Source organism: Chamaea fasciata, unplaced genomic scaffold, assembly GCF_029207755.1.
Source record: "Chamaea fasciata isolate MVZ Bird 193981 ecotype frontalis unplaced genomic scaffold, bChaFas1.0.hap1 SCAF_6, whole genome shotgun sequence".
In the NCBI taxonomy this organism is placed as follows: Eukaryota; Metazoa; Chordata; class Aves; order Passeriformes; family Sylviidae; genus Chamaea; species Chamaea fasciata.
The window spans coordinates 7,366,391-7,380,106 of record NW_027094091.1 but is presented as its reverse complement, the minus strand read 5'-3'; the positions used below and the strand labels follow the sequence as shown (position 1 = coordinate 7,380,106).

Sequence of the window (13,716 nt, the reverse complement as noted above, 5' to 3'; positions counted from 1 at the left end):
CACTCTGTCCAGATCTGCTCCTACTTCTGCTGGTCTGCCCTCCTCCTGCTTTTGTCTGGCTGGCAAAGACAGGTCCCCAACACCTGCTATGGCTCAAATTCAAGTGTGCATCTTCCTCCCTCCGGGTCCTGGGCACCTACTGTCTGTGATTGGCTTCATGGAGGACACTGAGGGGGAGTGGATAACATTTGTTGGGACTGTGATTTCTAGAAGCAAGCCTTCAATTGGATGTTACTGCTGAATGTCCTTACAGAGTGATCCAACCCTGTGGGAAGGCTCTTACACTTCAGCTTCACCTGAGCCAGGTGTTTGTCAGTGGAAGGAGGTGGGGCCAGGGCATCATTCCCAAATCCAGGTTATTTAGAGCCAAGGGAGGTGGAGCGGAGTCTCTTGGTTTGTAGGTTGAGGGCCTGAGAGGTCTGATCTGTGGGAGTAACGAAGGTGAGTGTGGGGGGAACAAGGCAGAAAATGGAGAGCTTTTGAGCTGAGGTAAAGCTTTGCCTCGTGGTAAGCCAGGGAAAATGTCTTAGGGCTGTCTGCAGCATGTGTGAGTGAGAGAAGACTCTGCTTAGCTTCCTGGAGAGAAAATGGTGCCAGTTGCTGGATACTAGTAAGTCCTTTTGATTTTTGTAAATTCAAAACCCGATGAGTCCCATTCTGAAACTCAGCAGTGAAAGTCAAAATCCTTGTATGAAATTACTTGTCTCCTGATTTTCCCTGGCAAAGCACACAGGTGCTCCTTAGGAGTCCAGGAAGCCTCCAAATCACTTATTTTACCAGGTTTTGGTTGCTTTGACCTGAATACTGCAACATGCCCTGAACCCAGCAGATCTACCAGAAATGGACAGGGCTGAGTCTTCAGCAAAGCTCCTTACTGAGTATTCATTAACCTATGGTTGTGTTCTGGTAGCTGGAAAACGTTCTTCTTCCAGGGTAACAAGTGGCAGGAGAAGAGGAAGTGTCCTCAAGTTGCCTCAGGGAAGGTTTAAATTGCACATTAGGAAACTTTTCTTCACAGAAAGGGTGGTCAAGCCTTGGAAAAGGCTGCCCACGGAAGTGATGGCGTCACTGTCCCTGGAAGCGCTCAAAAAATAAGTAAGCATGGCACTTCAGGGACATAGCTTAGTACTTGGCAGTGCGAGGTTAACAGATGGACTCAATGATCCTAAAGGTCTTATCCAAACTAAATGATTCTGTGAAAATCTTCCCTGGAGCCCATGGTAGGGGGGAAAATCTGGCTGGAGAGTGAGAGATGGGGCTGGGGAGGCAGTGGAAGAAGTTACAGAGATGCCTGTGAGAAAGAGAAAGGAACTGGGGCTTCCCTGCTGGTCCAAGAAGGGCACACGATGCCACATCTAGGGAGTGATTGTTTCCCTGTCTTCCCCAAAAGACAGGCATTTGGGGTGAGCTTTAGCCTGAGCTGTGGCACAGGAGCTGTGGGGCTCTCTGCTGGGGAAGCTCAAAGGGGCTTGTGGACAGGCCTGAACTTTCTCAAAGCCTTTTGGAGATGTGTGGAGCTGGGTGGGAGAAGCACAAGGAAAGATCTCCCAGCTGGACCAGCTCCTCTGCTCACTGCTCATGCTGGGCCCTCAGCCCTGGCAGTTTCCAGCCATCCATGCAGGATGTTGTCTAGGAGAAGGAAACACCAGGATGCTTTGCACCCCTGAAAGTCCAGAAGTAGCACTGCTGGCAGGGACAAATACAAAATTTTTCCATTACTCTTTGCATGGGCAAGAGAAGGCAGCTTCTGCCTTTCCAACAGCTTTTCAGATGCCTCAGATTGTGAATGTCCCCATGAAGCATGAGAGGGACTGGGAAATGGTAGTATTTACTTTTCCAGAACCTCAACAACAACAGAAAGGACATGGAAATGCAAAAAACCCTCCTAAGACAGGATCTGCAAACCTTGTATCTGCCCAAATCCAGGGAAGAAGCAAGACTGTGGATGCCTCCTGTGGAGCAACCCCAGCACAAAGAACAGTGGCCGCAAGATTTGCTGCTGACACATCTTATGGAAAGAGCAGCCAAGATGGGTGAGAACAGAGGAGCCCAACACTGGGCTTTGAAATTTCATTCTGGATACCTGAGAAAGCAAGAGGCTCCTCAAACACCCTGACTGCAGGGTGCTGTGTGTGCTGGCAGTGCTCACTACAGAACTGCTTCCAGGCTGAGCACTTTTGTTGCTCCATCAGAAAATGCCAATTCCTTACAATGGAAATGCTCTGCAGGGCTGTATTGCTGCCGTGACTCTGTGAGAGAAGCCAGGCTGTTTCCTTACCCAATTCCTTGGCTCCTCACAGCCCACCCTGGCAGGATCTGTAGAGCCAGAGCCTCCATCCTGCACATTAACCCTTCACCCCATCCCGACACCTTGAGTCCCTCCTTGCTCAGTGGCCAAGCTCCTGCTGGCCTGTAAAGGTGAAGCAGTGGTGTAGTTTCCTGCTCCCCACTTTGATGGTTTTCTGGCTCAGGAGTTAGTGTGACTTTCTAATTGTGCAACTTTTGAGAAGTCAACCAGGGATTAATTTCATTCCTGTCTACACAGGATGGTTGGGAGATACTGGGTCAGGACTGCCTGCTTTCCTACTGGAACCTGGTCTGTTTCCAGGCAAATGGTTAGTAAATGGTATCTAGAGGGATGCTATTAAAATTACTTAATCTAAGGAAATATTTTCATGAAATTGTCTTTTGAGGGGGAGCACTAAGCTTTTGACTTGAAGCTTTCACAACATAAACATCTCCATGCAAAAGTTACTTCTCTTGGGCCAGCAGTGCTGGGAAACCAGAGTATTTTGATTTCAGCAGGACATCACAGCAGCAGCTTTAGGATCTGGTTGGGTTTTTCATACCTTTTCTCTCCTGTCAAGTGGCAAGATACCCAGGGCCAAAGACTCAGAGGTAAAATCTGATTTTCCTATTGTGGAGATAGAGAGCAGGTGACTCATGCCCCAAATTTGCCTCCCACCAGCATTCCCAAATGGAAGCAGTTTTCTGCCTCAAACTTAGAAACTTTCAAACCCAAACTTTGGTTTTCCTGCAGATCCGAAGGGCCTGAGCAATTGAAAGCCTATTTTGGCTGAAATTCAGAGCGATTCTGTTCACAATCACTTCTCTTAATAAACAGCATTAACATCTGGTGAGAAATCCCTGGGCTAAGCACAACATAGCTGCAGCACCATGCTTGAGCTGAGCTCAGCTTGATCCGGAGACAGAGCAGTGTGAGCTGAGCCAAGAGCAAGCAGGGGAGAAAACAGCAAATGGAAAAATTAATTGCATGGTAAAAAACTCCAACACTCCTACTTCCATCATCTCAGGAGTTCACAGCTGGCAGGGAGTCTTTAGTAAACTAATTAGTGTCTATGGCAAATTGTGGAAGAGTCTGTAAGTTGTAGTTGAATAGAAGTCAACAGTGTCTGATTTGCAGTGGCCAAAACTCTCGCTCATGATTTTGCACTCCACAACTTTATAAAGAGTGGAAGTTACTTACCTTTTCTCTGTTAAGATATTGCTGGTTTTGAATGAGTCTTTCCCCTGGAGCTCTAACTTAGAAAGAATATTGTTTCAGATATATAAAATTAAAACATATTTATTTGAGTTATCTGTATAATATATAAAAAAATAAGGTTACTTGGAGCCTTAAATTAGCTATGAAAGTGCAAACACCTCCCATGATTTAGGGATTTAATTTGCTGCTGCTTGGAGGGGTGCAGCAGTAGGTCAGGCTCTCCAGGTTGCATGGCACAGCACAGGGACAATCGCCAGTGTAAATAAACTTTGCCTGGGTCTCCTTAAGCAACATTTCATTTTGAATAATCCTGGTGATTTAGCTCCCACTAGAACATTAGTTTTAGTTCCACTTTGCTTTATTGCTGCCATGCTTAATTGATTCAACACCAGGATGGAACTGCATAATGAGGCTACTTAAGTGTAATGAAACCCTCACATTGTCAAAAATGAACGTTTTGTCTGCAGATTCTGGAAAGATCTCTATTTAAACACTTCAAAACTTAGATATATGCAGACATAGGAATTTATCTAGTCCTCTCGTTCTGTAGCTTTTCATATTTCCTTTTTCATCCAGGCCTTCTCCAAATAATTCCTTTGTTAATACAAATTTCAGAGGTCTTGTTTGTTTGTTTGTTTGTTTGTTTGTTTGTTTTAAATATCCAGCTGTAAAATTTCTCCACTTGGAGATGTCTATCACTGAAAGATGTTTGTTTGTACTGTGTAGGTTGATGTTAGCTGCCTGGTTGCCTCCTGAAAAGTCCTTGGAGGCTGCTGCTTATTTTATTTTGTGATAAAATAAAATAAGTTGCTCAAGAGAAGGCTGCTGGGTGCCCCACACCAAGGGCCTTTTTGCTGGCCACATGGGAGTGGGTTTGTAGTGGGAGACCTGAACTAAACTGTTTGGTCCCAGTGTGTTTTTCACCCTCACTGAGCCCCTCGTGAAAAAGGTTTGAAAATTCAGTTTCTATGGGAAAATAAGCCTGAATAGACCTATTACATCTTTATCTTCTTTCAGTGTGTTTCCTGGCATCCCTCTGCAGACCCACTCCGGAGCGGCAGAGCAAATTTGGCTTTCTCCACCAGGTGGTACTATTAAGCTGTTGTAGAGGGAAGATTTGCTCCCTCCATCCCAAACCCATCCCGCTATCCCGGTCGGCTGAGGCTTTCAAATAATTTCCCTCCTGGTGTACTGAAACTAAGGAGGAGCCCCAGTTAATTGCAGCTGAATGAGGGCATTCATGCCCTGTTCCCCTTTCCACTGCAGATCAAATAGGATCTTTTTTTTTGCCCCATCCATAATGAAAGGCATGGTCTACAATCTCCTGAGCCCATAGTCACAGTGTGCACTTGGAATTGTAGCTTTTATGAAGATATTTTCCATGTGAGCAGTGTAACTCCCTGATAGCTGTGGAAGATGCACCATCTTTAACGTGCCTGAGGACAGAGCAAGGTCTTAACACGAGTTTGTGTTCCTAACCTGATGTTCAGCTTTCCCTGGGTGAAGTGGATAACATGTCTGGGCTCTGCCTGCAGTGACAGGAAGGGATGCTGAGGTCCTGTTTGGTTCCTGGGGTTCTCTCATGCAGGGCTAACGTCTGTCCCTATCTCAGACAGCTTTTGTTCTTACCTAGAAATCTTGTCCAGGAAGGCTCTTGAAGGTGTTCTTCTATGAATTTAGTCCCTCTGATGCCTGCAATGGCTCTGCTGTGTTTGGGCCATTTGTAATGGCCCAGTGGCTGTGTTTGGGCTGCCATCTGTCCTCAGCTCCCAGGCACAGCCACAGGGCATGTCCTTGTGTGGCTCAGTGCAAAAAGCCAGAGGCATTTGAGAAGCCTCTCCCTTGCACAATAATTCTGTCAAGTTGCAGACATGTCAGATTTAGTGTTGGTATTGTTCACCTGGGAAGGAAGAGGACACAGGTACAGGAAGAGGCACTGCTATTGAACTATTAAAATGCTACAGGTGCAGTGCAGTTGCTGATGTCCCTGAAGACTCAACCCCTTAAAATCTGAGGGCATTAGCATTGCCTGATAGATACTGCAGCTCTCAACTCCACAGGTAAATTGTCAGCAGTGTGCTCCATCCACTGGGATTACTTATAAACTTGCTCAGGTAAGCATGATCCATACTTTTTTGTGCTTACTCAACCATGAATTTGTTTATGTCTGAACAAGCACAGCCCTTATCCTCTGCTGACTGTCCACATGTGCCCTTTAAGTACTTCTCTGGTCCTCTTCTTAAGAAAAGGTCTTTGCATGTTCTGTGACGGGCTGACTGACAACAGGGTTTCTGCTGTGAGGCCAGAGCTGTTTATAGAGCTGGAGGTCATTTGCCACTGGGGTGATGAAAAGACACTTAAATTGGAAGATCAGGTGCTTTCCAGGGCATAACCAGCTGGCTGGCGGAATTTTGTGAAATTGTGGTAATTTGTAAATAAGACATCTGCTGCTACTTGGATTTGACTACTCCATTTTTGCCACTGGCATTGGTGCTGTGTGATTGTATGACTCTGTGTGAAGATATTGGTCTATGGAGGGAGGAGAGCATGATCTGCTGCATGGGGAGATGCAAGAGAAAAGGGACTGTTGAAGGAACAGTGGCAATTACTGGGAATGTTTTTGCAATGTATAGATGGAGAAATCTTCCTTTCCTTTGTCATTAGGGGTTTGTCCAAACTTGGTGCATCCCAAGTTAATTTGGATTATGTTATTTTTTTATGGAGCATCCTGCTGAACTCTGAGTTTTTTCTCTAGTGCTGCACAGGGTATGCACTCTTGAAGTGAAACAGGGATACCTGCAGAAAGACAATTGGGGAAGGTTGAGAGCCCTCTTGGGGCAGAGAGTTCACAGCAGGAGCTGCGATGTCATCTATAACTGCCCATTCCTGCTTCCTCTCAATTTAATTTCTTCCTGGCTTAATTTGCTGGTGCCCTGTCCATAACCCCACTTTTCCCTGGTGTCATTCCTCTGTGTTCCCTGCTCTGGCTGCATGTCCTCTGCTGCGTTTGTGGACCAGTGGAACGAGTTTCACAAGTTTCCGGCTGCACAAGGCTGATGTGCCAAAGGGATTTGGTTCCCACGTACTGATGTCTGTGTTGCAAGTGGTGGGGTCATGGGTTGTTTTTGTCTTTGGGACTCTTTTGTACCAGTCCTTTCACCCTCCTCTTAAATTTCTATTCCTTGTGATCATTGTTTTAGTAATACCCACCTGCAGCACTTATCAACATAATCACATTTGTATGTCTGGCTATGGTTCTTGTTAGGGCTTAAACAGCACAAAAAAATTCCTTACAGCTGAAATGTTCCTTTTTGATCTAAGGATTTATCATGCTTCTTTTACTGTGCATTTCCCCAGATATGGCAGGTGATCTATATAATCCCTTTTATCCTTTTTTTCCCTACTTCTTTTCTTAAAAATTGAAAAGAGATGGTAATTCTTCAGTGCAATTGCACAACTGAGGAAGGTGTTACCAGTAACACATTCGGCTTGCAGTGCACAGAACATTGTGCAAAGCCTCAGCGGGCTCTGAGCAATGCACATCTTTAACATCTGATTACTGGGGTTTGGTAACAAATGCACCCACATTTCCCTATTGAACAGAAAGTAAATTAGTGCCACTGATAAACTCTAAATAAACACTTTTCTTTAAACCCTTTTCCTACCTGGTGAAATGGAGTCTGGTGTTTTATGGAAGAAATTCTTCCCTGTGAGGGTGGTGAGGCCCTGGCACATGTGGCCCAGAGAAGTTGTTGATGCCCCACCCTTGACAGTATCCAAGGCCAGACTGGATGGAGCTTAGAGCAACCTTGAATAGTGGAAGGTGGGAGGTTTGGAACCAGGTTGGTCCCTTCCAACCCAAACCACCTGTAATTCCATGATTCCAGGCTGCTGCTCTGAAGAAACTATATGGGAATCATTTTTACCTTGTTTGACTGGGCAAATGCAATTACTGTTGCATCACTGGCAGTATTTTGAAATTGAACTCATTGCAGGCATGCAATGAACTGGTGCTGCATGGTGAGGGTGAAGGGATAAAAGGCGTGTGGGCAGGAATGTTTCATGAACGTCTCTAGGGCTTGGCAGGCTCACGGATGTGTTAGCCAGTACAGGGGTAGTAACTGCACGGAAGCCTTGAGGTTACTCTGAAATAAATAGCCTATAGCAAATGTGGGCACTAGGAGGAAGATTCTGCAAATGCTCCTAAGCTCTGTAATTCCTTATAATTTTTAGGAACTGGTTATCTTCTGCTTGCAAACATTCTGCAGGATTTACCTCTACCTTCACTGGCAAATAGTGAAGGTAAGCATTTGGTATAGTAATAACAGATTTTAAATGGAGGCAGGAAGTCCACCATGCATCTTTTGAAAATGTGGCCAGACCCTACTTTCAGAAATTTCTTGTCCGTCCCTCAAAAATCATGAGCTTTTTTTTCTTTTCTTTTCTTTTTCTCCCCAAATCTCATATTTAAGCCAAATAATATGAAAGTTTGAATTTCACAGATCACATCCTTAATCTGAATGTGTCTATCAATATGAAAGTTATCAGTCAACCAGCTCTATAATCTGTACGTACCATACATGTTCATTTAGAATCATGGAATCATTAAGGTTGGAAAAGGCCTCCAGGATCATTGAGTCCAATTACTTAAGTAACCTACCACTGCAAGGTCCACCATGAAAACATGTCCCTAAGCACCACATCTACATGTGCTCTGAACAGTTTCAGGGGCTGTGATCTCAGCCTTCTTCCTGGGCATACTGTTCATCAAGACAACTTCCTGTAGCTGGATGCTTGAAAGCTTGCTTTGTTCCATCAGAAAGTGAGTTTGTAGAGAAAGTATCAGGCTGCTGGAATCCTAGGGAAAGCATTAAGTTTAATCTTCAAATGCAGCCTGTGCCACCATGGTGCAGGGACCTGCTACCACTCTGCAATGCCTCTAATTCTGTGGCATAATTCACTTTCTGTCCCTCAGCCTTTCTGGCAGCTGTCCAATTTGACTGTAATTGTTGCTTTTCCCTTATTTTTTTTCTTTCTTTGCCACCCATCTCCCTTGCAGGGTCCTGTCTCCTCTCATGTAGTGAGGCATTCACACCCAACAGTGAAGGTGCTACCAAGGATCATGTGCTGGTGATCTTGTTTTGCTTGGGTACCCTTTGGGTATCTAAGGCCTGTCTGTTGTGCAGTGGGGAATATGACATTTCCCTGGTGTGGAGGGTGTCAGAAGAACTAGTCACGGAAGGGCTGTGAGCTAACAAACCGTGCAGCAAATCTGGGGCAGTCGGAGTTTTCTTCAGCGTCACAAACCTTCTGCTCAGCTTTTTCCTCTTGAGAAATGCTTCATGGTTCACAGAGTGTTTCCTAGAAAGTATCTTAGAAAATCAGTTTTGCAGTTTCAAGAACTAAATGAGTGCTTTTGTGTGAGGCTTTCTGTGCCATTTTGGGGGATTGATATCTTGCTCACATCTAAGGAAAGCTGTACAAAATTACCTCTTCAACACACACAAACAAAATGATTTTGGCTTGATGTTTTGGATTGACGGATTAATGATTCTCAGTCCTACTTGTACACTGAAAAGAGATTTATTTTTCCCCCTGTAGGATAAACCCTGTAACTGAGAGAGGTGTGTGCTTTCCAGGAGTCAAACTGACTGATTGTATGCTCTACATGCAAGCTGTGGTCACTTGGATGAGACCCATGGTGTTTCTCACAGTCACAGCTGATATTTGTTCTTGCATGCAGCAGTTTCAAAACTGGGTTCCTACAGAAACTTGGGCAACACACTCTTCTTGGTGCATTACACAGAGCCAGTTTGCAATAATAATAATTAAAAAAACAGGGGAGTTAAGTGTCATATGCAGATTGCTCACTGGAGGTGACTAAGTGGCCTGATGATCCCTCTCCCTTCAGTCAGAAACTTGGCTCTCAGGATTGAGTCATTACAGGAAATGGCAATATTATAAGCAACACGTGGAAAGGAGGAGAGTGCTGGTTGTAGAGTGCAATTCATATTTAAAAAAGCTTCTTGGTAATGGATAAGCTGAACTGTTTCAAGTTCAACAGAGACAAATGGAGGGTCCTGCACCTGGGGAAGAATAATCCCAGCCCAGTACAGGCTGGGGACTGACCTGCTGGAAATCAGCTCTGCAGAGAAGAACCTGAGTGTCCTCGTGGACAACAAGCTGTCCACAAGCCAGCAGCGCCTTGGGTGACAAGAAGGACAATGGTGCATTAGGTGTGCATTAGGGAGAGCATTGGCAGCATGTCAAGGGAGGTACAGCCACAGGCAGTTGTGGAGACAGGATCAGCAGGTCCAAGGAGGAGCTGAACAAACTCATTGACAGAAGAAGTTTTCAGTGCTCACTGATGTGACAAACACTGTCTGGAAATATGGAATATATTTCCTCTATTTGTACAGTTAAAGCTTGAATGTTAGTGGAGCAGGAATCTGAAATGACAGCGAGATTGCCCAAGCTGAATTAATTCACAGCCTTCAAGGAAAATGTGTATGGAAAACACGATGGAGCTGACCCCCACCTCAGCCTCCACCCCACAAATGGGATCTTCATCCTGCCTGCAGCCTGCTGTGCTGTGGCCACATCTGTTGGGACCTGACTGCATTGGAGGCAGCCTATGATCTTGCTGGAGAATTGTGGGTGCCAGCTTCTTGCTTGGCCTCTCCTGTCCTTGCTTGGTGTGGAAAAGATGTAGGTGTGGTGTGGGGAAGAGTTATAAAGTGACTGGTTGCTGCTGGGGGCTTGTTCGTGCTCTTCCGATGCTGTGCTGTGCTGCGGGGTAAACACTGTGGGAACATTGTCAAACCCAATGCCAGCACAAGAGGAGAAAGAACAGAGCCTATTTTTCAACTGGCTGGGGTTATTTTGATGTGTACAGCCTTCTGTTGTGTTTCTCTGAGTGCTGCCTAGGCATGTGCAAGCTATGGGGTGAAACTGGGGTGAGTAGACCTGGGTCTGTTCTTGAATAGCTGCAGAAAATTCCTTTGGAGGTGTTATGTGTACACGGAGGCTGTTGCAGGCTTCCTGAAGGCTGTTACACCTTCCCTCCTTGATGAATCCATGGGGTTTTGCACACTGGATTATTACAGGGTGCCCTTTTAGCCCCCTCTAACACGACACCATTTGCATTTGTTCTCCCTCTGGAGAACAGGAGGGAAAGAACAGTGAGATATTCAGGGACTTAAAACCCCAGCACTTAACAAAAATGAAATGGGATCTCATGCCAACTGTGTGATTCGCACTTTCCTTGCTTTGTGTGCAGCATTGGGGCTCTCCCCCGTTCTCTTTTAGGTGATTAATTCCACCTCCTGCTAAATAAATTTACAATTAAAATGGGCTTATTTGTAACAGCCACTGAATTTCCACTCTCTCTCGTTTTGTTTTCTTTTTTTTTTCAATATATAATTGAAAACACACCCAAACTCTAGTTGCCTGTAAGTATTAATTTTCATTTCCACAGAATGCTCTGTCTCCGGGGCAAGGAAGGAAATTCCAGAGAGTTAGCCAAGACAATCAGGGTTAATGTGCTCTTTGAAAAGTGTGGTGCAAGCAGGACCCTTGCTTTCTCACTCAAAGGTCAGGCCTGCTGCTGGGACAATGGTCTGGGTATAGGATGGAGAGGGCATTGGTCTGGCCCAATGTGCATTTTGCCCAGGATACAGTTTGGGAGACCATGTGCAGTAAGCATGGGAATGGCGATATGAATTTTCAGCAAGGCTGTGTATTGCTCAAGGGGGAGCATGTGCTCCTTCATGAAGGAACAAAGGCTGTTTTCAGTTGTGTGGGGGATGCCTGACTCCATAGTATGAGGGGTGCTGTACATTCACAAGTGTAAGTAGCACTCATGGGGCTGGTGCTTTTTGGTTGTGCCAAAAAAGAATATTCTTTTGGTGTTTTTGTGACAACCAAAAGAATAAGTGTAGGCTGTGGCCTTACCACCTTGCTAGTCTAAATTCTATGGATCACTCCGTGAACACTCATTTACAGAATCACAGAACAAGCTGAGTTAGAAGGGACTCCCAAGGATCATCCAGTCAGCTCCTGGCCCTGCACAGCACCATCCCCCAGAGTCACACCCTGTGCCCCAGAGCATTGTCCAAACCCTCCCTGAGCTCTGCCAGGCTGGTGCTGTGACCACTGCCCTGGGGAGCCTGTTCAGTGCCCAGCCACCCTCTGGGGGAAGAACCTTTTTCCTGATATCCAACCTAAACCTCCCCTGACACAGCTTCAGGCCATTCCTTGGGTCCTGTCACTGTCACCAGAGAGAAGGGATCAGTGTCTGTCCCTCCTCTTCCTCCCATGAGGAATTTGTAACTGCGATGAGGTCTCCCCTCAGTCTCCTCCAGGCTGAACAGGCCAAGTGCCCTCAGCCTCTCCTCACACGGCTTCTCCTCAAGGCCCTTCACCGTCGTTGTTGCCCTCCTTTGGACACGCTCTAATTGTTTAATGTTTTTCTGATATTGTGGCACCCAAAGCTCCCCCGGCACTCGAGGTGAGGCTGCCCCAGCCCAGAGCAGACAGGACAATCCCCTCCCTTGCCCGGCTGGCGATGCTGGGCCTGATGTCCCCAGGACAGGGATGTCCCTCCTGGCTGCCAGGGCACTGCTGGCTCATGTTCATCTTTCCACCGACCAGGACCCCCAGGTCCCTTTCCCTGGCACTGCTCTCCGGCCCCTCATTCCCCATCCGTCTGTACATCCAGGGTTGCTCCATCCCAGCTGCAGAATCCGGCACTTTCCCTAGTTGAACCTCACACGGTTGGTGATTGCCCAGCCCTCTCATTTGTGGAGGTCTCTCTGCAGGGCTTCCCTGCCTTCGAGTGAGTCAACAGCTCCTCCCAGTTCTGTATCATCTGTGAAGTTGCTCAGTGTCCCTTCCAGTCCTTATCCAAAAGGTGACCAAGGGCATCTCAGTACTCTGGAGACAAGCAGGGCTGACTTCAAGGCTCCTCACTCCATAGTGCACATGGGTTCATGCTTTTGGTGCTATGGTGTCCAAAAAAGTAATCCATGTGCATTACAAACCCTTTCCACCACAAATGTGTTCTTGCAGTGTTCTATGAACATTCAATGCCTTCTGTCCCTCCATCCCCATCATGCCAGTAAGATGTGATTTAATCTCCACCTGGAGACCACAATCTCAGAGCTGTGTTTTGAAGAGCATTAGGGCTTCTTTAAAATAAAGCTTCAATAAATATTTTTAATGCAAATAGCCCCCTCTTCCTTCCCACAGCTACTTTAGGCCTGTAAACCTAAATACAAATGTGTTTTTGTGCATTGACATAAAACTCAAAGTGAGACTAACTTGCTGTTTTTCCTCCTCTTCAGTTAATCAAATTTGGTTCGTGTGTTTTTTAGGTTTCGCTCTGTTTCCTGGCTGGCTCCCCTCTTCCCTTTGGAAGTGGGTAGGAACACCAAGTTCTGATTGCATGATAAGTTTCATGGTCATTCACCCACATTCCTTTCCTCCTCCTGGTCCCAATAGCCAAACTGTAGAGCAGTGCCAGGGCTTGTAAGGACATTTTCAGTTTCCCTGCAAATATCCAAGCCAGCAGTGTGAGTGCTGTAATAGAGCAACAAGGGTCCTTTTTCTCCTCCCTGCCCGTTACCTTCTGTTGACAATGCGAATAAGAGGTGGTTTTGACCAATTAGCAAATATTTTTCCCTGATGAAAAGCTGTGGTAATACTTAGGTTGAGATTAAAATCAAAACTACACTTACCCCATATCCCTCCATGGTGTGAGGTGGCAGTATTTTGAAATACCTTGCCTTAACAACAACGCAAAGATTTTTTGGGGAAGTTTTGTAACAGTTTGGGGAAGATATCCAGCAGTGCCGATGCCTACCTGAGTGTCCTCCGCTGCTCCCACATCCTGTGGGCAAAGAGTGGCTTCAGTGAATGGGAACTTTTTCAGAGACATACTGCCATGAAAGCCTTCCAAAATATTTCTTTTTTTCCCATTCCACTTTTTCTTTTGGACAGATCCACAGGCCCAGGGCCTAGATAAACTGTTGCTCATGGGCACATTGCTCTGTTGCTCCCTTGATTTTAAATGCCATCTTCATTGAATCACAGAACGGTTTGAGTGTGAAATGGGGACAACATGAGGCTGATCAGAAGTAAAAGGAACAGGTTTTGCTTAAAAAGAGGAGTTGAAGAGGTGAGGAAAAGCAGTTGACTGTTGCTGTTCAGCA

General features: G+C 45.9%; 1 long non-coding RNA gene across 4 annotated transcripts; it reads left to right on the top strand.

Moving 5' to 3' along the window:
* The first annotated feature begins 378 nt into the window (after positions 1–378).
* On the top strand, positions 379–4,225 carry LOC136290517 (uncharacterized). Of its 4 annotated transcripts, none has more exons than XR_010721170.1 (3): positions 379–441; positions 513–610; positions 1,927–4,225. It is a non-coding gene; the product is annotated as an uncharacterized lncRNA (long non-coding RNA). The 4 variants fall into 4 exon arrangements; XR_010721167.1 differs by having other exon boundaries at positions 1,841–4,225; XR_010721168.1 differs by having other exon boundaries at positions 401–441; positions 531–610; positions 1,841–4,225.
* The last annotated feature ends 9,491 nt before the right edge of the window (positions 4,226–13,716 follow it).